Source organism: Callithrix jacchus, chromosome 12, assembly GCF_049354715.1.
Source record: "Callithrix jacchus isolate 240 chromosome 12, calJac240_pri, whole genome shotgun sequence".
Classification (NCBI taxonomy): domain Eukaryota; kingdom Metazoa; phylum Chordata; class Mammalia; order Primates; family Cebidae; genus Callithrix; species Callithrix jacchus.
Genome location: NC_133513.1, coordinates 127,937,416 through 127,963,507, shown reverse-complemented (window position 1 = coordinate 127,963,507; position 26,092 = coordinate 127,937,416). Strand labels below are relative to the sequence as shown.

At 46.7% G+C, this 26,092-nt stretch overlaps 1 long non-coding RNA gene and 1 pseudogene across 1 annotated transcript in view; one reads left to right on the top strand and one right to left on the bottom strand.

Moving 5' to 3' along the window:
• Positions 1-26,092, bottom strand: part of LOC144578522 (uncharacterized) — an 87,452-nt gene that overhangs the window by 9,553 nt on the left and 51,807 nt on the right. The window lies entirely within an intron of this gene.
• On the top strand, positions 4,770-4,867 carry LOC144578827 (small nucleolar RNA U13; annotated as a pseudogene).

The following is a 26,092-nucleotide window of genomic DNA, read 5'->3' as shown; positions in this document are numbered from 1 at the left end:
TCATCAGGAGGCATTTGGCCCACACCCTAGCCTGGTCACGGAGGAGACAGGACACAGGGAGTTGCATCTCCTACCTGTCACATGGGCCTGCTCACTCAGCAGATGGCTCAGCGATGTGGAGAGGCCAGCTTGCTGCCCACCTGCTGTGTGAGGTTCCCTGTAAAGATGACGGGGCTGCCCCCATCACCAGTTTCATCTCCAGCTGTGCCTAAAACCACTCAGCCTTGCCGACCATGGGTGGCAGCAGGTCTCTCTAGCCCTGAAAAGGCCTTGGTGTCATCTGAAATGACAGGCTTGGACAGCAAGCCCAGCCATGATTACACAAGCTGAGACCAGAGAGAGGGCAGGAGATAGCCAAGCTAATGGCTTTCTATGCCGATTCTTCCGCAATTTTTAATTTTTCTTGAGACAGAGTCTCACTCTGTCACCCAGGCTGGAATGCAGTGGCAGGATCCAGGTACATTGCAATTTTCGCCTCCCGGGTTCAAATGATTCTCCTGCATCAGCCTTTCAAGTAGCTGGGATGACAGACGCACACCACAGTGCCCAGCTAATTTTTGTATTTTTAGTAGAGACTGGATTTTACCATGTTGGCGAGGCTGATCTCAAACTCCTGAGCCCAAGTGATCCGCCCACATTGGCCACCCAAAGTGCTGAGATTACAGGTGTGAACCACTATGCCCAGGCCTTCCCCAATTTTTTAAACTCCGGATTTCTCAAAATTAGAAACCTGTGTTATAAACACAGAGGACTCCTCTTCTCTCCTTGACAACCCCCTCATTGGATCCATCAGGAACTCAGTCGACCGTCGCTATGGAATGTGACTAGAGTCAACCTCATCTGCCACCTACGCTGCACACCAGCTCCAGCCCTGGTTATTGAATCTGTCTGACTGCAACATCCTCCTGGCTCTTCCAGCTCCCATCCCGCCACTGGCAACGGATCTCCACTTGCAGACCAGACACGTCCGATGATGGCATATAGCGTTTTTTACTGTACAATCCAAAGTCCTTGAGGCCCGTGAAGCCAGAATTTTGTTGGTCACTGGTGCAGACATTGGCAGGCGGGCCACAGGAACAGCTCACTACACTCCAAGGCTCCACATGAGAGATCCTCTAGGAAAGCCACGAGCAACTACAAATACCGCGTTTGATGGCCCTGCCAACCTGCAGACACACCTCGCACACCCCTCTGATAGCCACTAGCTAGTCAGTTCACCCAAAAGATGTCAAAACAATACTAGCTATTATCAGACCGTCACTACTTAATGCTGTATTTCCCTGATCCCCACCGACGTATGTGCAGATGTGTTTGGACGAATGTATATGCGTCTGTGTACAGATTTATCTGTACATGGATGTGTGTAGATGTGTATGTATACAGCTATACCAAAATACACAGATAGGTGTGCATGAATGTGTGGATATGGATTGTGTGTACAGTGATGTGTACATGAAGGTGTCTATATGTAGACATGTGTATGAATGTGTGGGTGTACAGACGTGTGTGTGGATGTAAAGACATGTATATATATGGATGTGTGTATATGAATGTATGTGTACAGATATGTCTACATGTGGATGTAGATGCTTGCAGCTCTTCCTGCTGACGGGCACCTCCTAGCGCTGGCTTTCTCCAGTATGTATCAGAAGCTGTGCGGTGGTGTCAGAGCTTCCTCAGGGTGCGGGTGAACTGGGTGAGCACAGAATTTCTCTCCCAAACCACGACGTTTTGCCGTTAAAGACAACGCTAGTCACAAATGCGTCAGGTCAGCAGGCATAAACTGGGGCTCTGCAGGCAACCCAGGACACAACCCCCACACACCAGGGTAGGGGGTGCCAAACAGAACGCTTCCAACATCAACCTTAAATCCCACAAACTCTAAGGTTGAACACGAGCCTCGAACCCCTGGGCCCAGGGATTCGAGGTTGAACCCAAGCTCTGGCACTTTGTATTCATGAGCTCATCTGCCTCAGTTTCCTCATCTTAAATGGGGTTACAAAGAGGACTTGAAGAACAGACTTACTCTCTGCTGGAACAGGATCCAGAAAGTTGGAGTGCTGGCTGTTACTGTAATTTTGATGAGTCTGGGGCAGATGAAAGTAGAATTTCTCCAAAGGCAAATAAACATTTCGAGGCTTCAGGTAGCTCTATAGAGAGTGGCAGGAAGGTCTCAGGGGAGGTACGGGCAATCTGTGCTTGCATATGTATCAAATAACAAGACGTTCAAGGGCCCCTGGGAGTTCTGGAAATGAGGCAGAAGTCTCAGCCATCAGACAGGTGAGGCTGTAGGAGGACGACGGCTCTCCCCTGACATGAGTCTTCACCCAGACTGATGGCACAGGTGGAAGTGGAGAGAGTATTTATGCAGCAAGACATCCAGCTCGGCTTCAGATGCTATACTCCAGGCCCCAGAGAAGACACTGAAAACTGAGGCAGAATCGGTGATCCTATGCTGAACGTGCCCAGTGGTCATGCCTGGCGAGATCAAGTCTAAAGCTGCTATTTGTACCTGGCTGGAGTGCGGCGGCACGATCTCGACTCACTGCAACATCCGCTTTCCAGATTTAAACAATTCGCATGCCTCGGCCTCCTGAGAAGCTGGGCCTACAGGCGTGCACCGCCACGCTCATGTAAGTTTTGTATTTTTGGTAGAGGCAGGGTTTCACCTTCCTGGCCAGCCTGGGCCCAAATTCCTGACTTCATGTGATCCTTCCGCCTTGCCTCACAACATTCGTACACTTTTTGAAGTCACGGATCTGCCTGAAAAGGGGATAGAAGTTTTAAATATCCCCGGGATGGAGGAGGCAGACACAAAATTTCAACTCAAGGACAAGAGCTTCAAGTGACTAAGTTCTATCCAGGTACCTTTTAGTAAGATCTCTTGAAAAGCACCTACAGAGATGAAAACGAGCCTGAACAATATAGTAAGACCCATCTCCACTAAAAAGAAAATAAAAATATAGAAAGGCATGGGGGCACAGGTTTTAGTCTCTGCTACTTGGGACGCTGAGGAAAGAGGATCGCTTGGGCCCAGGGGTTCAAGGCTGCAGTGAATTAGGATTATGTCATTAAATAGAAGACCTTGTAAAAGAAAGAGAAAAGTGGGGGAGAGAAAAAAGAGGAGGATGAGAGGGGGAAAGGGAAGAAAAAAAGTAGGAAGAGGGAATAGTGAGAGGGAAAGAAAGAAAAGAAAAGAAAAAAAAAAGAAAGAAAATAGAAAAGAAATGAGAAAAACATATAAACATTCTGGCCAGGGAATTCCACCGTTAAAAATGTACTCTGTGAGAGAATGGTGTTCTCGACAGAATAATTTTAACAGGAAACCTGGGAAAAACTCAAGAGCACTTCATTATGAAACTAGCTGAAGACATTCCATTCCATGGACTATTACATGGTCATTTGCACTACACGGGAGATGCTGATTTTATTAGGTACATATATTAACTCCACGTGCTGATTGTGTGCATAGATCATCTCGGAAAAGAATCACCAAAGGAACCGTAACAGTGGTTCGCTTCGAGGAGGGGTGGAATAGCGGCTTTAAGGCTGCACCAACACCAACCGATAGAACTTTTTGCAATAAAGACCATATTTCCGGGCCATCTGCAGCTGTGGAGCACTTGAAATGTGGCCCACGCAGCCAAAGAACAAAATCTTTCATTTTCTTAAATGTTAATTTATTTAGATTTTTTTTTTTTTTTGAGATGGAGTCTCGCTCCATTGCCCAGGCTGAAGTGAAGTTGCATGATCTTGGCTAACCGCAACCTCTGTCCCCCAGGTTCAAGCACTTCTTTTGCCTCAGCTTCCAAAGTAGATAGGGTTATATGAGCTCACCGCCGCATCCGGTTGCTTTTTGTGTTTTTAGTATACATGTGGTTTCACCATGTTGGTCAGGCTGCTCTCAAACTCCTGACCTCAGGTGAGCCACCCGACTCGGCCTCCTAAAATGCTGGGATTACAGGCATGAGCCACCGTATCCAGCCTCACGTAGATTTCATAAACACATATGCCACGAGCTGCCATATGGGAGAATCGGTTCTATACTCTTTCATAGTTTTTGAACTTTGAATCATTTAAATGCATGGCCTATTTTTTTTAGTTGTAGCACTTAATAGAATAGTATTTAGATTGTATTAATCTAAATAAAATCTACCATAGAATTTACATTATACCAGTGAATGCTGATATATAAAAAAATTGCCAAGGTGTGTGTGTGTGTGTTCATGTGCACGTTTATATGTATGTATATTTCACTTTTTTTGAGTTAGTCTCGCTCTGCCACCAAGTCTGGAGTGCGGGAGTATGAACCTGGCCCGCTGCAACCTCTGCCTCTAGGGTTCAAGCGGTTCTCCTGCCTAAGCTTCCCGAGTAACTGGGATTACAGGTACCCACCACCACATCCAGCTCATTTTTGTATTTTTAGTAGAGAAGGCGTTACACCATGTGGGCCGGGCTGGTCTTGAACTCCTGATCTCAAGAGATCCACCTGCCTCGGCCTCCCAAAGTACTGAGGATTACAGGCATGAGCCAGTATGCACAGATAAAAAGGTGTGTTTTTTGAGAAAAATGAACAACGTACCAACAAAAAATAGGGAACAGCTGGGGCTGGTGGCTCATTCCTATAATCCTAGCTCTTTGGGAGGCTGAGGTGGGAAGATCGCTGGAGTCCAGGAGGTTAAGGCTGCGGTGACCCATGATTGCACCACTGCCCTCCAGCATGAGTATTGCAGCAAGACCCTGCCTCAAGAAAAACTAAAATTTTAAAAAACCAAAACCTAAGCATGACAATTGGGTTATCAGGCTATTTTATGATATGTGCCATTCTCAAAACTTGTTACGGTATCATCACATCACTCATCCGACACGAAAAAATAAAAAATAAAACCCAGAAACTCAAACTAAAAATAGTTGCAAATCTATAGTGTTATGCGTTGTGCTCTGTCTCCCCGAAAGACGCTGAAGCCCTGCGCCGCAGGGTCTGTGGATGCGACCTTATTTGGAAATAGCCTCTTCCCATGTGATCGAGCTAAGCTGAGGTAATGAAGGTGAATCCTAATCCAGTGTGCCTGGTGTCCTTATAAAAAGGGGATGTGTGGACAAAGACACGTACAAAGGGAAGACGGTTTCAAGACAGAGACAGAAGACCACCTGCAAGCCAAGGAACTCTAGAGGCTCTGAGAATCCATGAGCGAGACCTGGGACAGATCTCCCTCACAGCCTTCAGAGAAAAACAAACAAGCAGTAAAAAATCCCTTGATTTCAGACTCCTGGTATCCAGAACTGTGAGAATAAATCTCTGTGGTTGAAGCCACACAGTTTAGGGTACTTTGTTAAGGCAGCGCTGGGAAATGAATGCAGAGTTCTTGGGGCACGCATCCACACTTCTGAAGGAAATGTGGGACGTGCAATGCTTGAACTTACAATTCATACTTTTCTCTACTCTGAATTCTTTTTTTTTTGAGAGGCAGGGTCTCACTCTGTCACCCAGGCTGGAGTGCAGTGGCACAAGCATGGCTCACTGCAGCCTCCAGTTCCTGGGCTGCAGCAATCCTCTTGCCTCAGCCTCCTGAGTAGCTGAGACTATGGGCACATGCCACTGTGCCCAATTTTTAAAAAATGTTTTGTAGAGATGGGGTCATTCTATGTTGCCCAGGTTTACCTGGAACTCCTAGCCTCAAGTGATCTTTCCATCTTGGCCTCCAAAATTCTGGGATTATAGGTATAAGCCATTGTAACTGGCTTGCCTTTTAAAAAACAAAAACAAAAACAAAAACAAAACCAGAATCTTCATATATTGCCCAGGCTGGAGTCCAGGGACATGATCTTGGCTCACTGCAACCTCCACCTCCTCGGTTCAACCAATTCTTTTGCCTCAGCCTCCCGAGTAAGTCAGCTTATAGTCTCCTACCACCACACCTAGCTAATTCATGTATTTTTATTACAGGCGAGGTTTCACCTGTGGGCCAGGCTGGTCTCGAACTGCTGACTTCAGGTGATCCACCCACTTCAGCCTCCAAAAATGCTATGATTGTGGCTCACTGCAACCTCCGCTCCTGGGTTCAAGCAATGCTCCTGCCTCAGCCTCCCAAGTAGCTGGGATGACAGGTTCCTGCCACCATGCCAGTTTTTGTACCTTTAGCAGAGACGGTGTTTCACCATGTTGGCCAGGCTGGTCTTGAACCCCCGACATCAGGTGATCCGACTGCTTCAGCCCCCCAAAAGGATAGGATAACAGGCATGTGCCACTGTGCCCGGCCCACTTCTGTTATTATTACAGTGTAATATATAATGAAATATTTACACAACTCACCGTAACGTAAAATTAGTGGGAGCCCTGAGCTTGTTTTCCTGAAACTAGAGCATCCCTTCTGAAGGTGACGGGAGACATTGACAGATAAACAGGCATTGGATTCTCATAAGGGGCACGCAGTCCAGCTCCCTCGCATGTGCTGCTTACGGTAGGGTTTGCATTCCTATGAGACTCTAACAACGCCACCGATCTGACAGAAGGTGGAGCTCAGGTGGTGATGCCAGAAATAAGGAGCGGCTGTGAACACAGATAAAGCCTCCCTAGCCCGTTCGCTGCTCACCTGCTGTGCTGCCTGCCCAGTTTCTAACAGGTGAGATGGGCACGGTGGCTCGTGCCTGTAATCCCAGCACATTGGGAGACTGAGGCAGGTGGATCACCTGAGGTTGGGAGTTCGAGACCAACCTGACCAACATAGAGACACCCTGTCTCTACTAGAAATACAAAAATTAGCCTGGCATGGTGGCTCATACCTGTAATCACAGCTACTTGGGAGTCTGAGGCAGGAAACTGGCTTGAATCTGGGAGACAGAGGTTGCAGAGAGTCAAGATCATGCCATTGCATTCCAGCCTGGGCAACAAGAGCAAAACTCCCTGTCAAATGAAAAAAAAAAAAATCCCGGGTTCAATGGCTCACACTTGCAATCCCAGCACTTTGGGAGAATGAGGAGGGCGAATCACCTGAAGTAAGGCGTTTGGGACCAGCTTGGCCAACATGGTGAAACCCTGTCTCTACTAAAAATACAAAAATTAGCCAGGTGTGGTGGTATATGCCTGTAATCCCAGCTACTCAGGAGGCTGAGGTGGAAGAATTACTTGAGCCTCGGAGATGGAGGTTACATTTACCTGAGATAGCACCGCTGCACAGACTGAGACTCTGTCTCAAAAAGAGAGAGAGAGAAAAAAAAAAGAAAAACAAAAACAGGCTACTGGTACAGATCCGTGGCCAGGAGGGTTGGGGACCCAAGCTGTAGACAATATGTAATGATCAAATCGGGGTAACTGAGACAGTCATCACCTCAAATATTTATCTTCTCTTCTAGCTATCTTGAAATATTCAAATAAATTCTCATTCACTATGATTTCCCTTGTGCACTATTGATTACTGTAACATATTCCTTCTGTCTAGGCCTTCTGGTCTTTCATTCATTCTTTTTTAAAATTATTTTCATTTATTTCTGAGACAGTCTCTCTCTTTCTGCCAGGCTACAGTGCAGTGACATGGTCTCGACTCAATGTAACCTTCACCTCCTGGGTACAGGCAATTCTCCTGTCTCAGCCTCCTGAGTAACTGGGATTACAGGCGTGCATCAGTATTCCTAGCTAACTTTTTTTATTTTTAGTAGAGATGGGGTTTCACCATGTTGTCCATGCAGGTCTCAAATCCCTGACCTCAAGCAATCCACCCACCTCGGCCTCCCAAAGTGCTAGGATTACAGGCGTGAGCCACAGCACCCGGCCATTTATTCATTCTTACATTCATTCATTCTGTGAATCACTACTGCCTGGTTATCATATACCTGACAGGGTTACGGGCTCTGGGGAAACAGCAATGAGCAAAACAAAGTTGCTGCTCTCTTAATGGATCCATCATTCTAATGAGGGGGAAAGAGACAGGCGATCCATAAACAAACCATTAACACAGACAAACAGCACATCAGGTGGAGAGTGCTATGAAGAATAAAAACTAAAGCAGGTATGGCCAGGTACGGTGGCTCCCATCTGTAATCCCAGCACTTTGGGAGGCTGAGGAGGATGGATCCCTTGAGGTTAGGAGTTCAAGACCAGCCTGGCCGACATGGTGAAATGCCATCTCTACTAAAGGTACAAAAAAGAAAATTACCTAGGCGTGGTGGCAGCTGCCTGTAATCCTAGCTACTCAGGAGGGTGAGGTGGGAGGATTGTTTGAACTTGGGAGGTGGAGGTTGCAGTGAGCCGACATTGCGTCACTGCACTCCAGCCTGGGGAACAGAGCAAGACTCTGTCTTCAAAAATAAAAAAGTAAAGAGAAATCGGGTGCAGGTTAGAGTGCACTAGCACAAGCAGGGGTGCTCAGGTGGTGATGAAGGTGGTCAGGAAAGGCCTCTCTGTGAAGGTGATAGACATGAGGGCTGAGCCTGGGGACTCCTGAAGAGAGAAGCATGGGAGGGCCCTAGGTATTGGTCCCATTTGTGATCCTTTTGTTTTGTTTTGTTTGGTTTTTGACACAAAGTCTTGCTCCGTCACCCAGGCTGGAGTGAAGTGGCACGATCTGGGGCCACTGCAACCTCCACCAACTGGGTTCAAGGCACCTCAGCCTCCCAAAGAGCTCGGATGTCAGGCGTGAGTCACTGTGCCTTGCCTATGCATCAACATGTTTAAATTCTTCAGAAAGCTGTGCTTTAGGAAGAGTGTTCTGACAGCAATCAGAAATAAATGACAACGGCAGAACAAGAATCACGTCAGTGACAGGGTGGCTATGGACATTTGTTGGCCAGCAGCAAAAAAGCCACTCATACCGTGGATTCTATCTCTGCAGCCTGTCTGCACCTGAACTCTCCTCCCCACATCAGTGGAAGCCTGGAACTCTCAGAAGAGCAGACCTCAACAGCCGCTGTCACCTTCACCAGAATGATGGAATGAATTCATTCACGCAGAAGATAGCAGAAACCCGGTGAGAACAGGATCCAGAATGTGTGGGTTTTGATGGACAGGGTGGTAGGATCAGGGAGGCTCCACCTACCTCACCTCCTGAGCCCCACACTCCTTCCCCAGTCCTGATCACCATAGAGACTAGAGTGACATGACCAGAAATGTAGACGCTTGGAAAGACACCAGCGACATAAAGAAGAGGAGGCCAGAGGTCCACAAGGTACCCAGATCCTGGCCTCGGATGCCCAGGACTCTGTCCAGAAAGGCTCCCTCCCAGCCATGGAACTTGATGGTCCTCGAGTTCCTGAGGATAGAGCTGGTGAGTCGGGCCCACAAGTCCTTCTGCCTCGTTTGCTCTCCTGGGATTGGAGGGGAGAGAGAGATGAAGACACAGCTGGTCCGGAATTCTCCCCTGCACCCTGACAGTCACCGTGCAGCAAATCCTGCTGATCCTTCCTACTGCTTCCCAAAGCTGTCTGCCTCTCCGCATCTCTGACCCTCAGTCCTGATCCATCCACCATCATCCTGTGCCTGGATTCCTGCAGGAGCTGACCCAGGACCACTGCCACAGAAAGGAGGCTTCTGGTGCCCAGAGAACAGAGGCTGCCCCTGAGCCCACCTGGGTATGGCACCATCAGGAAGGCTACCTGGAGGTGGGTAATGCCTGAGCTACATCTTTCTTCCTTTTACATTTTTGGTGGAGTTGTGGGGTCTCACTCTGTTGCCCAGGCTGGCCTCAAGCTCTTGGGCTCAAGTGACCCTCTGCCCCTGGCCTCCTAAAGTACTGGGATTACAACCTGAGCTACATGTTAAATGGCCAGGAGGTGGGTGCTGGGCAGGCAGAGGATGAGGGGATGGAGCCGGGAAGAGGGATTGAAGGCTCTGAGACAGGGGACAACAAACACCTAGGCAGAGGGAGCAGCATGACTGAGAGGACACTCAGTGTGGCCAGAGGAGTACATGCGCGGCGTCACTTGGCACTTTAGGGTCAGGCAGGAGTTCGGGGTCTGTGCTTAACCGGGGAGGGGCGTCATCAGAAGGCAGCTGCCTGGAGAAGGTATTTTGTTATTTCTTGAGATGGAGTCTTGCTTTGTTACCAGCCTGGAGTGCAGTGGCGTGATCTTGGCTCACTGTAATCTCTGCCTCCTGGGTTCGAGTGATTCTCCTGCCTGACATTCTGGAGTAGCTAAGATTATAGGTGCCTGCCACGATGCTCAGCTAATCTTTGTATTTTTTAAGAGGGATGGCATTTTGCCATGTTGACCAGTCTGGTTTAGAACTCCTGAACTCAGGTGATCCACCTCTTTCAAACTCCCAAAGTGCTGGGATTAGAGGCATGAGTCACTGTGCTCGGAGGAGGCCATGCAGGAGGCTGGCCAAATGACAGATAATTGAGACAGCTGGGCCTAGAGAGAAAATAAGTTCCTTCCCTTTATCCCCCTTCCCTCCCTCCCTCCCTCCCTCCCTCCCTCCCACCTTTCTTTTCTTCCCTACTCCTTTCTTCTGCTCTCCTTCCTTGCTTTCTGCCCTCTTTTTTCACCTCCCTCCTCCCTTTCTTCCTTGCCTCCATCATTCCTTCTCTTCCTCTTTCAACTCTTTCCTTCCCTCCATCTGTCCTCCCCTTTCCTATCTTTCCTTCCCTCCCTCCTTTTCACTCCTCCCCTCCCTCCTTTCTCCCCATCCCTCCCTTCTTCCCTTCCTCTTTCCTACCCTTCTCCCCTCCCTCCCTTCTTCCGTAGTTCTCAAACACTGGTCCAGCACCTTCTGCATGCCGAGCACTAACTAGATACTGAATCTGCCACAAAGAGTGTGCTGTGCTGCCGTGGAGCTTCTAGTCTAAGGAGAGCAAGGCCATCGGCCCCTGCCGGGTGCTTCTTGAAGGGTCCTTTAGGAAGTGGGAAGTGCTGGGGAACAGCAAAAATGAACCCAAAACAGGCCAAGGAAGAGAGATGCTGAAAGGAGAGGGATGGGTGGGGTGTGTCCTTGCTGAACGATGGTGAGGAAGGTGGACCTGACTGCAGGGGGTGCTGGAGGGGACAAGGGTCTTCTGGAGTGAGGGTGGTCCAGGCAGAGAGCAGCTAAAGCAGATGCCTGGAGAGATGTGTGAACATCAGGCAGGTGTGAGGATGGGGTAGGTGGGAAAGGGAGGGAGATGGGTGGAAGGTGAGGCTGGAGTCAATGAGGCAGCTCAGGGAGGGCCAGGTGGGCCACTGTGGGGCCTTTGGCTCAGAATGAGGAAAATGGGGCTGCTGTAGGTCTGAGCAGAGGAGGGTGTGATGAATTCAGCTCACGCAGGTCTCCTGTGGCTGGAAGTGGAGAGAGGCTGGGGCAGAAGTAAGCAGTAAGCCAGGGCCTTGCTGCTGGATGCATTTTTCAGATGACGCCAAGCAAATCTGCTGACTGATGGGGTGCAGGAGAAAAAGGCATTGATCTGACCCAGGGCCTGGGGTCTGAACACTGGAGGGAAGAGCCGCCGTTCGATGCGATGGGGAAGGAGAGGGGCATGTCTGCAGAATGGGCAACTCGCAGAGACAAGAACAGAGCCAGACCCGCCGGATCCCACTCAGCTCTGCCCTCCCCATCGCCCACACCAGGGCCTGTGTCTTCCTCCCTACTTCCTGCCTGGTCCGTCTTTTCCCCCAAAAGCCGAAACTGAAAGTGATTCCTCTTCTTGCTGATGAAGAAACTCAGAGGCAGGTGGCTCAGGAAGACGGCGATGGTGGAGGGACCCAGGAGCTAGGCACGGAGGGGACAGAACCTCAGGAGATCCCGGGGAGCCCAGCTGCCAGAGGCGTGTGAACCACAGCAGCTCCATCTTGAATAGGAGATGCATAAAAGGAGGCTGAGACTTACTGGGTTTCATTTCCAGGCAGTGAAGGCATTCTGAGTCACAGGATGAGACAGGAGGGCAGCACAGGATACAGGTCACAGAGACCTTGTCAGTAAAACAGGCTGCAGTAAAGAAGCCAGTCCAAGACCCACCAAAATCAAGATGATGACCAGAGTGACCTCTGCTCATCCTCACTCCTACATTTGCCACCAGCGCAATGACAGTTTAAAAATGCCATGGCAACATCAGAAAGTTCCCTATAAGATCTATGAAAGGGGAGTCATGAATAGTCTAGCCCTCATTTAGCATGTCAGGAAGAAATGACCCTAAAGATGGGCACCAGCGCCCTCTGGGCTGCTCTATGGAGTAGCTATTTCATCTTCATCTTCTTAAAAAACTTCCTTTTTAAGGAAAGAATAAACTTACACTGTGGCTCACATTTGTAATCCCAGCACTTTGGGAGGCTGAGGCAGGTGGATCACCTGGGGTCAAGAGTTCTAGATCAGCCTGGCCAACATGGTGAAATGCTATCTCTACTAGAAATATAAAAATTAGCCAGGTGTGGTGACATGCACCTGTGATCCCAGTTACTCAGGAGGCTGAAGCAAGAGAATCTCTCTAACCTGGGAGGCGTAGGTCGTACTGAGCCAAGATCACACCGCTACTCTCTATCTAGCCTGGGCAACAAAGACTCCATCTCAAAACCAAACCAAACCAAAACAACAAAAAAAGCAAACAAACACACAATTGTGCTTTCACTTTACAAACTCATGCTGAATTGCTTCTTACACGAGATCCGAGGACCCTCCCTTGTGGTCTGGATAGGGTCCCCTTTTCTATAACACAGCTGCAGATCCTGAAGAGGGTCAGACTGGGATCCTAAGATGTGGAGTCAAGGAATGTGATAAGGACAGCCACCGGGTCCCAGGGATCTGGGCTCATGGGGGTCTGCTGGGTCAGGAGGCGCATGCTGAAGATGGAGTCCGTCAATGTCAGGGAGGGGAACCACCCACTTACACGATGGGGAGAGAGTCATATTCAAGAAAGAACATGCACACACACGAGTGGGACTGGGAGCTGTTCCTGGCCACAACAGTGAAGTTGAGACCTCTGGAATCAGGACTGGGTTCAAATCCTGACTCTGAGGATTGTGAGGGTGGCTTTGGGGCAAGTCCCCTCCCTAACGTGCAGTTCCCTTGTCTGCAAAATGGGAAAGAGTTGCCCTCATTTTGCATGTTTGCTTATTACATTTAAGTATCTTTCTAATCTTCATTTTACCTTCATGAGGGTTGTAAGACTTAGCAAATCATCATACAGATGCCCAGTTACCTTTGAAGACAAAAAGTAAATAAGGTTTTAGTTTAAGTCTTGTGCATTATTTGAGACATACACTGAGAGTTTGAAACTCTCACTTAACTGGATGTCCTGTGTTTTCTCTGGCAACCCTGCTCCCTACCAACGTGGTGCTTTTGGGATACATATCCCCCTGCCTCTCAGCTTTGATTTCTATATCTGGAAAATGTGGCAGTGGGAGGTAGAATAAATGATTTTTATGTTGCTCTGACTTTCTGAGAGCCCTTCACAAGTTACTTGAACCCATTCTCTCACCAAGCCCCACCCCAACTCCATTCTGCATGCCTCAATTTCCCCTCTCGGTCCTTAGGAACACTTTTTTTTTTGGAGATGGAGTCTCACTCTGTTACCCAGGCTGGAGTGCAGAGTCACTAACTTGGCTCCCTGCAACCTCTGCTTCCCAACCGATTCTGCTGTCTCAGCCTCCTGAGTAGCTAGGATGACAGGTGTGCATCACTATGCCTGGCTAATTTTTGTATTTTTAAAACAGACAGGGTTTCACCATGTTTTCAGGCTGGACTCGAACTCCTGGACTCAAATGATCTATTCACCTCAGCCTCCCTAAGGGCTGGAATTACAGGTTTGACCCACCCCACTCAGCTCAAAGAAAGTAGAACACCATTTTCTAATGTCGGGTCAGTTTGTTTCATTTATACGGCAATGGCATCACCTGGTGGCTTCATGGAGGAGTGCCCTGAGGGTAAACCTCCCACAGCAGGGGTTGGCAAAACACTCAAAGGAATCTGACAGAAGATGACCACCTCTCTCTGGGGAAAAATGGTTCATAAAACTGTAGCAACCTCAGTATCCACCCCTACTTCACCAGGATCTCATGGTGATGTTAGGAACTGTCTACCAAGAGGCAGGGAAAGTGAAACGGTGCATTATCTGCGGATATCTCGGTCTTCTCTGATTTTTTTTTTTAAAGAGGAGTCTTGCTCTGTCTCTCAGGCTGGAGTGCAGTGGTGAAACCTCGTCTAACTGCAATTTACACCTCCGGGTTCAAGCAATTCTCCTGCCTCAGCCTCCTTAGTAGCTTGGATCACAGGCACACGCAACCATGCCTGGTTCATTTTTGTATTTTTAGCAGAGACAAGATTTTGCCGTGTTAGCCAGGCTGATCTTGAACTCCTGACCTCAAGTAATCTGTCCAGCTCAGCCTCCCAAAGTGCTGGGATTACAGACATGCACCCCCATGCCTGGTTTTCTCACTTTATTTATTTCTTTATTTTTTAGATGGAGTCTCACTCTGTCACCCAGGATGGAGTACGATGGTGTGGTCTCTACTCACTGCAACCTCCACCTCCCGGGATTCTCAGCCCTCAGTCCCTCAAGTAGCTGGACTACAGGCATATGCCACCACACCTGGCTAATTTATGTATTTTTAGTAGAGATGGGATTTCACTATGTCGGTCATGATGGCCTCGAACTCCTGACCTCCAGTGATCCTTTCACCTAGGTTTCCTAAAGTGCTGGGATTACAGGCGTGAACCACCATGTCTGGCTGTGGGTTTTCTTGAAAACCCACATGATTCCTTATCATGTTTAACAGAATTGTGCCCCAGCCCTGGACTTCCCTCAATTCATCCTCCTTTGAATATTAAACATCTCAAATCTGTAACAAACATGGAAGAGCCACTGGCAGGGTGGGGTGGTTGGTGGCAAGGGGCCTGGGGTCCCAGCAGTTGGCATCCCCTTTCCCAGGATGTACACATGGCCTCATACACCAGTTCTTTTATCTCCTAGGTCAGCTGGTCAACACCGTCTGGGTAAAAAAGGGAGATCAGATCTTGTTTTCATCCACGTTTGAAGCCAATGTCACCACCCACGACATTGCTGTCAGTGCGTGCCCAAGCCCCCGGTAGCATAGAAAAATTAAGACCTGGTTTATTAACCATACACCTACCAGACCCGACCCAGCCAAAACATGAAATCGACTGGGCTCAGTGACCCACATCTGTAATTCTAGCACTTGGGGAGGCCAAGGCGGGTGGATGTCCTGAGGTCAGGAGTTTCAGACCAGCCTGGCCAACGTGGTGAAACCCCATCTCAACTAAAAATATAAAAATGAGCCTAGGGTAGTGGTGCACACCTGTAATCGCAGCTACTCGGGAGGCTCAGGTTGGAGAATCACTTCAATACAGGAGGTGGAGGTTGTAGTGAGCCGAGATTGAACCATTGCATTCCAGCCTGGGCAGAGCGTGAGACTCCATCTCAAAAAACAACAGTAACAACAACAGAAACACAAAATCAAACAATGCCTTTTTTTTTAGAGACAGAGAGGGACTTCCTGTGTTGTCCAGGCTACAGTGCAGTGGTACAATCATAGCTCACTGCAGCCTCTTATTCCCATACTTAAGCAATCCTATCACCTAAGCCTCCTGAGTAGTTGGGATTACAGGTGCATGCCACCATGCTCAACAAATATTTGTGTGTGTGTGGAGATGGGACCTCACCCTGTTGGCCAGGCTGTCCTCAAACTTTGGGCATCAAGGGACCCTCCCTTCTCAGCCTTCCAAAGTGCTGGAATTACAGACATGAGCCTCTGATCCTGGACAAAACCTAATTACACATTCATGAATGACCAAGGGCATGATGGCTCATGTCTGTAATCCCTTTACTTTGGGAGGATGAGAGGATATCTTGAGGTAAGGAGTTCGAGACTGGCCAGGCCAATAGGATGAAACCCCATCTCTACTGAAAGAATACAAGGCCGTGAGTGGTGGCTAACACCTGTAATCATATGACTTTGGGAGGCTGAGGTAGGCAAATCATGACGTCAGGAGTTCGAGACCAGCGTGGCCAACATGGTGAAACCCTCTCTATGAAAAATACAAAAATTAGCTGGGTGTGGTGGTGCGCCTCTGTAATCCTAGGTACTCAGGAGGCTGAGGCAGGAGAAATGCTTGATCCCAGAAGGTGGAGGTTGCAGTAAGCTGAGATCACACCAATTTATTCCAGACTGAGGGACAGAGCAAGAATCTATCTCAGAAAAAAAAATTAACCAGGCATGGTTGCATGTTCCTGTGATCTCAAGCTACTCTGGAGGCTGAGGTGGGAGGATTTCTTGAACCAGGGAGAATGAGGCTGCAGTGAGCTGAGGTCATGCCACTGCACTCCAGCCTGGGTGATAGAGCGAGACCCTGTTTCAATAAATCAATAAATAAGATAAAAATTTATTGTCTCCCAATTGGGAGGCCGGAAGTGTAGTTGGGTGTCTGCAGGCAAGGCTCTCTCTGGAGGCTCTGGGACAGCAGGCATCCCTTGACTTATAGTGGCCATTGTCCTTCTATGCATGTCTGTGTCTGTGTGAAAATTTATTTTTGGGCAGGCACAGTGGCTCACACCTATAATCCCAGCACTTTGGGAGGCCGAGACAGGATTGCTTGAGCCTAGAAATTCAAGTTTAGCCTGGGAAACATAGTGAGATACCATCTCTACATAAAATACAGAAAATTAGCTCGGCATGGTGGAACACACCTGTAGTCCCAGCTACTCAGGAAGCTGAGGTGGAAGGATCATTTGAACCCAGGAGATTGATGCTGCATTGAGCTATGATCACATCACTACACTCAAGCCTGGGTAATAGAACAAGACTGTCTCAAAAAAAATATTTTACTCTTTCTTTTTCTTTTACTGGCAACAAATTTCCCTTTTAGTAAGGACACCAGTTATATGGGATCAGGGCCCCACCATCATGACCCATTTTAACTTGATAACCTCTGTAAAGACCCAGTCTCCAGATAAGGTCATGCCTGTAATCCCAGCACTTTGGAAGGCTGAGGTGGGAGGATCACTTGAGGCCAAGAATTCAAGACCAGACCGGGCAACACAGTGAAACTTCACCTCTACAAAAAAATAAAAAAAAATAGCTTGGTGTAGGGGTGTGTACCTGTAGTCTCAGCTCCTTGGGAGGCAAGAGCACAGAGTGAGCCCAGGAGGTTGAGGATGCAGGCATCTGTGATTGTGCCACTGCCCACCGGCTGGGCAATAGCAAGACTTAGTCTGTCTCAAGAGAAAATAAAAAAGTTTGCTGATCCAATGTGGGGTAATTTTTTATAACTTTAACTCGGTATTTTTTCATATTGCTTAGTTTTCCACATGAACTCTGTGATTATAACAAGAAAATAGCAGTCACATTACATTTTTTTGTTTTTTGAGATGGCGCTCTGATCTTGTTTCCCAGGCTGGAGTGCAGTGGCATGATCTTTGTTCATTGCAACCTCCGCCTCCTGGGTTGGGCGATTCTCCTGCCTCAGCCTCCTGAGTAGATGGAACTACAGGCACATGCCACCCTGCCTTGCTCATTTTTGTATTTTTAGTACAGAGGAGAATTCACCGTGTTGGTCAGGCTGGTCTCAAACTCCTGGCTTCAAGTGATCTGCCCACCTCAGCCTCTCAAATTGCTGGAATTGCAGGCATCAGCCACTGCATCCGGCCATTCTTATCTTTTTGTCCACAGAAATGACCAGCATTTCAATTTTTATTTGTCTTGTTTTTCTTAAATGAAAACAAACTAGCAGTTATAATTGGGAGGACAATTTGCATTATGGGAATCTGGGAGTCATGCCAATTTCTGTAATCAAAGTTGGTAAAAAAAAAACTGGGGTTATGCGATGGGGTGGTGGCACACACCCATAATCCCAGCACTTTGGGGGACTGACGTGGGTGGATCACCTGAGATCAGGAGTTTGAAACCAGCCTGGCTAACATGGTGAAACCCCGTCTCTATGAAAAAAAAAAATACAAAAATTAGTCAGGCCTAGTTGTGGGTGCCTGTAATCTCAGTTACTCGTGAGACTGAGCAGGAGAATAACTTGAGCCTTGGAGGGGGAGTGAGACTCTGTCTCAAAAAAAAAAAAAGAAAAGAAAAGAAAAGAAAATTCATCCTGGAATGTAAGGCTGGTTCACCATACACAAGTCTATAAACATAATTCTCCACATAAACAGAACCAAACACAAAAACCACAGGATTATCTCCATAGATGCAGAGAAGGCAAAACTCTCAATAAACTAGGTAGTGACAGAACTTATCTAAAAATAGTAAAAGCTATTTATGACAAACCCACAGCCAGTATCACAATGAATAGGCAAAAACTGGAAGCATTCCCTTTGAAATCTGGCACTAGACAAGGATGTCCTCTCTCATCACTCCTATTCAATATAGTACTGGAAGTTCTACCCAGAGCAATTAGGCAAGAAAAAAAAATAAATCGTATTCAAATAGGAAAGGAGGAAGTCAAATTTTCTCTCTTTGCGGACGACATGATTGTATATCTAGAAGACCCCATCGTCTCAGCCCACAATCTCCTGAAACTGATAAGCAAATTCAGCAAAGTCTCAGGATAAAAAATTAATGCACAAAAATCACAAGCATTCCTATACGCCAATAACAGACTTAAAGAGAGCCAAATCAAGAAGGAACTGCCATTCACAATTGCTACCAAGAGAATAAAATGCCTAGGAATAAAAGTAACAAGGAATTTAAAGACCTCTTCAAGGAGACCTACAAACCACTGCTCAACAAAATAAGAGAGGACCCAAACAGATGAAGAAACATTCCATGGTATTCATTAGGAAGATTCAGTATCATGAAAATGGCCATACTGCCCAAAGTAATCTACAGATTCAACACTATCCCTATCAAGCCACAAAGGGCCTTCTTCACAGAAGAGGAAAAAAACCACCTTAAACTTCATATGGAACCAAAAGAAAGCCCACATAGCCAAGTCAAATCTAGGAAAAAAGAACAAAGCTGGAGGCATCACACTACCTGACTTCAAACTATACTACAAGCCTACAGTAATCAAAAGAGCATGGTACTGGTACCATAACAGAGATATAGACCAATGGAACAGAACAGAGGCCTAAGAGGCAAGGCCGCACATCTACAATCATCTGATCTTTGACAAACCTCACAAAAATAAGCAATGGGAAATGGATTCCCTGTTTAATGAATGGTGTTGAGAAAACTGGCTAGTCCCGTGCAGAAAGCAGAAACTAGACCTCTTCATGACACCTTACACTGAAATTAACACCAGATGGATTAAAGACTTAAACATAAGACCTAACACCATAAAAATCCTAGAAGAAATCCTACGCAAAACCATTCAGGATATAGGCATAGGCAAGGACTTCATGACTAAAACACCAAAAGCATTGGCAACAAAGGACAAAATAGATAAATGGGACCTAATCAAACTCCACAGCTTCTGCACAGCAAAAGAAACCATCATTAGGGTGAACTGGCAACCAACAGAATGGGAAAAAATTTTTGTTATCTACCCATCTGATAAATGGCTAATAACCAGAATCTACAAAGAACTAAAACAGATTTACAAGAAAGAAACAAACAAGTCCATTCAAAAGTGAGTGAAAGATATGAACAGACACTTTACAAAAGAAGACATACATGAGGCCAACAAACATATGAAAAATCTTCATCATCATTGGTCATTAGAGAAATGCAAATCAAAACTACATTGAGACACCATCTCATGTCAATTAGAATGGCAATCATTAAAAAACCTGGAGACAACAGATGCTGGAGAAAATGTGGAGAAATAGAAACACTTTTACACTGTAGGTGGGAGTGTAAATTAGTTCAACCATTGTGGAAGACTGGCGATACCTCAAGGACGTAGAAATAGAAATTCCATTTGACCCAGCAATTCCATTACTGGGTATATATCCAAAGGATTGTAAGTCGTTCTACTATAAGGACACATGCACACGAATGTTAATTATTGCACTCTTTACAATAATGAAGTCTTGGAAACAACCCAAATGCCCATCTATGGTAGACTGGACAGGGAAATTGTGGCACATATACAACATGGAATACTATGCAGGCATAAAAAAGATGTTTGTAGGGACATGGATGAACCTGGAAATCATCATTCTTACCAAACTGACACAAGAACAGAAAATCAAACGCTTCATGTTCTTACTTATAGGTGGGTGTTGAACAATGAGAACACATGGGCACAGGGAGGGAAACATGATACCCTGGGGTATGTGGTGGGAAACTAGTGGAGGGACAGCATGGGGTGGGGAGTTGGGGAGGGATAACATAGGGAGAAATGCCAGATATAGGTGATGGGGAGGAAGGCAGCAAACCACATTGCCACGTATGTACCTATGCAACAATATTGCATGTTCTTCACATGTACCCCAAAACCTAAAATGCAATTATATATATATGCACATACAAACATATATATGTACATATATATATATAAATGTATATGGAAAGTTGCCTTTCCACCTCTTTCTCCCAGACCAAAAAAAAAAAAACCAGAAAGAAAAGAAAAAGAAAAATTGGGGTTATTAATCAGTTGGTAAGGAGTAATGGTCTTGTTCACAAACTTCAGATCCTTATTTTGCAGGCTAGAAAGCACTCTAGTTAGTAAAATAATAACAGTAATGACAACACCCAAAAGGGAAGAGTATTTAAAATGCAGGAGGTGCTTGTCTAGGCTCATTTGTGGGTAACATTATTTAGCCTCGAGCATCATCTTAGGAGAGCATCCTCATATGATTCCTATCTGACAGGTGGGAAAACTGAGGCACAGAGACCTACGTTGTCTGTCCGGACTCAAAGTAGTATTAAGTTGTAACGCAGGTGTCACCTGACATTGTCTTGTGCACTATGCCTATCTATTATTCTTATTTTTGAGACAGAGTTTCCTTCTTGTTGTCCATGCTGGCGTGCAATCTCAGCTCACTGCAACTTCTGCTTCCCAGGTTGAAGCAGTTCCCCTGACTCAGCCTCCCAAGTAGCTGGGATTACAGGCACGCGCCACCATGTTTGCCTAATTTTGTATTTTTAGTAGAAATAGGGTTTCTGCATGTTGGTCAGGCTGCTCTTGAACTCCTGACCTCAGGTGATCCATTCACCTTGGCCTCCCAAAGTGCTGAGATTACAGGCATGAGCCACCACACCGGGTTTTGTTTTTGAGATGGAGTCTTGCTCTGTCTTCCAGGCTGGAGTGCAGTGGGATGATCTCAGCACACTACAACCTCCACCTCCTGGGTTCAAGCAATTCTCCTGCCTCAGCTTCCTGAGTAGCTGAGATTGTAGGCACGTGCCACCACGCTGGGCTGATTTTTGTAGTTTTAGTGGAGTCAGGGTTTCACCATGTTGGCCAGGCTGGTCTTGAACTTCTGACCTCAGGTGATTCACCCACCTCAGCCTCCCAAAGTGCTGGGATCACAGGCATGAGCCACCTCACCTGGCCACTATGCCTATCTCATTGTATTTCTAAAAAAAGAGGGAAAAGAAATAATTGTATTTCTATCCTCACAGTAACTCCATGAAGGAGATAGTATCATTTACCTTTTACAAATGTGAAAACAAAAGCTCCAGCTTTGTTTCACTTTGAAACCCAAGCTTGAGTGCAATGGCATGATCTTGGCTCACTACAGTCTTGACCTCCGGGACTCCAGTGATCCTCCCGCTTTATCCCCCTGAGTAGCTGGGACTACAGGGGGACACAGCCACACCTGGAAAATTTTTTGAAGTTTTTTTGTAGAGATGGGGTCTTGCTATGTTGCCCAGGCTGCTCTCAAACTCCTGGGCTCAAGCAATCCTCCCACATCAACCTCCCAAAATGCTGGGATGACAGGTGTGGTCGCTCCAGCTTTTGTTCCCCCAAGTCCACATGAATTTGTTAGTGGCTGAGTCAAAAGAATCCCGGGGTCTGCTGACTCCTACTTCAGTGTTTTTTCATCTAGACTGTAGCCACTGTAATTCCTGGAAATATTCTAACAGTGGACTGTGATGGATTATTTGGGTGTGTAGCACAAACAGAGGAACATCTCTTAGGAGACTGAACCCTGATGTTCTGATGGGGCCAGCATGTATTCTGGAAAAACGTTCCATAGCTCCCATCCATGACCAGTGAATAAGAATTAGGTACCAGGCATGGTGGCTCACACCTGGAATCCCAGGACTTTGGGAGGCTGAGGTGGGTGGATTACTAGGTCAGTTCAAGAACAGCCTGGCCAGTATGATGAAACACCATCTTTACTATAAATAAAAAAATTAGCTGGCCGTGGTGGTGGGTGTCTGTAATTCCAGCTACTCAGGAGGCTGAGGCGGCAGAATCGCTTGAACCCAGGAGGTGGAGATTGCAGTGAGCTGAGATTGCGCCACTAAACACCAGTCTGGGTAACAAAACAACACTCAGTCTAAAAAAAGAAAATGCTGGGCATTGGCCAGGTGCGGTGCGGTGGAACACATCTGTAATCCCAGCACTTGGAGAGGCTGTGGCAGGCAGATCGCTTGAGGTCAGGAGTTCCAGACCAGCCTGACCGACATGGTGAAAGCCCATCCCTACTAAAAATATGAAAATTAGCTGGGTGTGGTGACAGGTGCCTACAATTCCACCTACTCAGAATGCTGAGGCAGAATTGCATTAACCTAAAAGGCGCAGCCTGCAATGAGCTGAGATCCCACCACTGTACTCCAGCCAGGGCGACAGAGCGGGACTTCATCTCAAAAAAGAAAAAAAGTTGGGTGTGGAGGTGTGTGGTCTCAGCTACTCAAGAGACTGAGGTGTGCGGATCGCTTGAGCCCAGGAATTTGAGGCTTCAGTGAGCTATGGTGGAGTCACTGCACTCCAGCCTGGGTGACTAAATGAGACCCCTATTTTAAAAATTTAAAATAATTTTAAAAATGAACAAAATAATAGAGACAATAAGATAGTATTCATCACCAATAAGAGATCAATCATATCACCCACTGAATCTTGCCAACATAATCAAACTCTAATCTAATGGGGTGACCATGAATCCAGCTGCAAATGTGCCACAAATACAAAAGACAGAGAATGGGTTCACCTTCACCAGGGAAATTTAGACTTTGAGAAAGACCCAACAATGTGGAATCTTCCAAAATTCATAGAAAGGCAAAGGGATAGGCCAGGCAAGCTGGCTCAGGCCTGTAATTCCAGCACATTGGGAGGCCAAGCTGGGCACATCACAAGGTCAGGAGTTTGAGACCAGCCTGACCAACATGGAGAAACCCCATCTCTACCAAAAATACAAAAATTAGCCAGGTGTGGTAGCACATGCCTGTGATTCCAGCTATTCAGGAGGCTGAAGCAAGAGAATCACTTGAACCCGGGAGTCGGAGGTTGCAGTGGGCTGAGATTGTGCCATTGCACTCTGGCCTGGGTGACAGAGCAAGACTCTCTTTCAAAAAAAGAAAAGAAAAAAAGGGAAAAGGGATAGAGAAAAAACTTGTAGATTGCATATTTTTTTAAATTTTAGTTTTTGCTGGGCACTGTTCACACCTGTGATCACAATCATTGCACTTTGAGAGACTGAAGTGGGCAGATCACCTGAGGTTAGGAGTTTGAGGACAGCCAGGCTAACATGGTGAAACACTGGCTCTATTAAAAGTATAAAAATTAGCTGGGCATGGTCCCATGTGCCTGTAATCTCAGCTACTCAAGAGGATAAGGCAGAAGAATGGCTTGAACCCAGGAGGTGAAGGTTGCCATGAGCTGAGATCACACCACTGCACTGCAGCCTGGCTGGAGTTAAAAAAAAAATTAGGTTTTGTAGAGACAGGAGTCTCCCTGTGTTGTCCAGGTCGATCTCAAACCTCTGAATTTAAATGATCCTATCACATCAGGATTACAGGTGTGAACACTCACCCAGTCAACAAACTTGGAAATTGAAAGAGGCTTAAAAGACATAACAATGCTGGGGAACAGTTATGGGTTGGAGCTGCATACTAGGGCTGCTCTACACTAACGAAACAGAAAGAGGCCAGGTGTGGTGTCTCACACCTGTAACACCAAACACTTTGGGAGGCCAAGAAGGGAGGATCGCTTGTGCCCAGGAGTTTTGGACCAGACTGGCAACGTAGTAAGACCCTGTCTCTACAGGAAAAAAAGTTTTTTTTTTTTTATTAGCCAGGAATGGTGATGCACGCCTATAGTCCTGGCTACTCAGGAGGCTGAGGGGAGATGATCACTTGAGCCCAAGAGGTCAAGGCTGCAGTGAGCCATGTTTATACCACTGCACTACAGCCTGGGTAACTGAGCAAGAACCTGCCTCAAAAAAAAAAAAAGAGAGGAACAGAAATCAGCAATTACTGTGAATGTCAGCGTTGGGGAATACTTCTGGAGAGAAGGGAGGGGCTGGCATTGTGCCCATCTCCAGCCCTTTCTGGAAGTACAGAGTCTAGTGGGGAAGACAACAACACGAGTGGAGATTCAGGCTGCAGCACCAGGAAGTTCCCTTCCACTTTCCTGCCTTCTTGCCCTTTCCTTCGGGGAACGGGAGCACGATTTTCTTTCTTCTTTGCCTTTCTAACTAGAGTTTCTGACAGGAGAATTTATATACCGGATATATAGCATCAACATGAATAGCCAGCTGGAATTGACGTCTTTGTTGATACCCCAGTCAGGCACATCCCTGATTCCTCTGCTAAGTACATCTGGATGTTGCTACTGTCCAGGATTCTCAGCCACATGCTTGGTGCCCACTCCCAGATTCTGGAAATTTCCTGGCATTACCCCCAAAAGGAGGGACACTCACTCACAATTCTGCGTATAAATCGTCTCTATGTGTCCTTTTTTTTTTTTTTTTGAGACAGAGTCACTCTGTTGATCAGACGTCAGTCCAACGGTGTGATCTCAGCTCACTGCAACCTCCGTCTCCCAGGCTCAAGCAGTTCTCCTGCCTCAGCCTCCCAAGTAACTGGAGTTACCGGCACCTGCAACCGTGCCTGGCTAATTTTGTGTTTTGAACGGAGTTTGGGTTTCACCATATTGGTCAGGCTGGTCTTGAATTCCTGGTCTCAAGTGATCCGCTCACCTAGGCCTCCTAAAATGCTGGAATTACAGGCATGAGCCATCATGCCTGGCAATTTCTGTGTCACCCCCCAGGCCAGCCTCTGCATGTTTGGGTTTGATGAGGCTGTGGCTGTCCAGCTGGCTGCCTGTCATCTTTAGTTTCGTGTCTCCTCGATACGTCTCACCTGCCCATGAATTTATTTTCTTTTCTTTCTTTTGTTTTTTTCTTGAGATGGAGTTTTGCTCTGCCACCAGGCTGGAGTGAAGTGGCATAATCTCAGCTCATTGCAACCTCTGCCTTCCATGTTTGAGAAATTTTTTTGCCTCCGACTCCCAAGTAGCTCGGACTACAGACATGTGCAACCATGCATGGCTAATTTTTATATTTTTAGTAAGATAGGGTTTCCTCATGTTGGTCAGGCTGGTCTCAAACTCCTGACCTCAGATGATCCACCCACCTCGACTTCCCTAAGTGCTGGGATTACAGGCATAAGCCACAGTGCCTGGCCTCAGTTTTTAAACTCAGCCTAAATGGGCTTCTCTTGCTAGCAGCTAAGAGCTCTGACCCTTAAAGCCTTCTCCTACCCAGCAGGAAGTGTTTGGATGTTTCTGGATCTAAAAGCCAAGTGTCTAAGCCTACCAGTAGTTGCAAGTGCAGATGGTCACACAATTTTTTGATTTTACAGTGGCACAAAAACGATCACATTAAGTAGAAACTGTTCTTCCAGTACTGATACAACCTTTCTGGTTTTTACTGTTAGTATAGTATTCAATAAACTGCATGAGGGCCAAGTGCAGTGGCTCATGCCCTTAATCTCAGAAACCAACCGAGCCCCCTTTGACCTAACAGAAGGTGAATCAGAGCTAGTTTCAGGCTTTAATATTGCATATGCCGCAGGCTCATTCGCCCTATTCTTTATAGCAGAATACATAAATATTATCATAATAAATGCCCTAACCACCACCATCTTCCTAGCAACATCATTCAACATAACCATATCAGAAACATACACAATCAACTTTATAACTAAAACCCTCCTACTAACCACCCTATTCCTATGAATTCGAACAGCATATCCTCGATTCCACTATGATCAACTAATATACCTCCTATGAAAAAATTTCTTACCTCTTACACTAGCACTATGCATATGATAG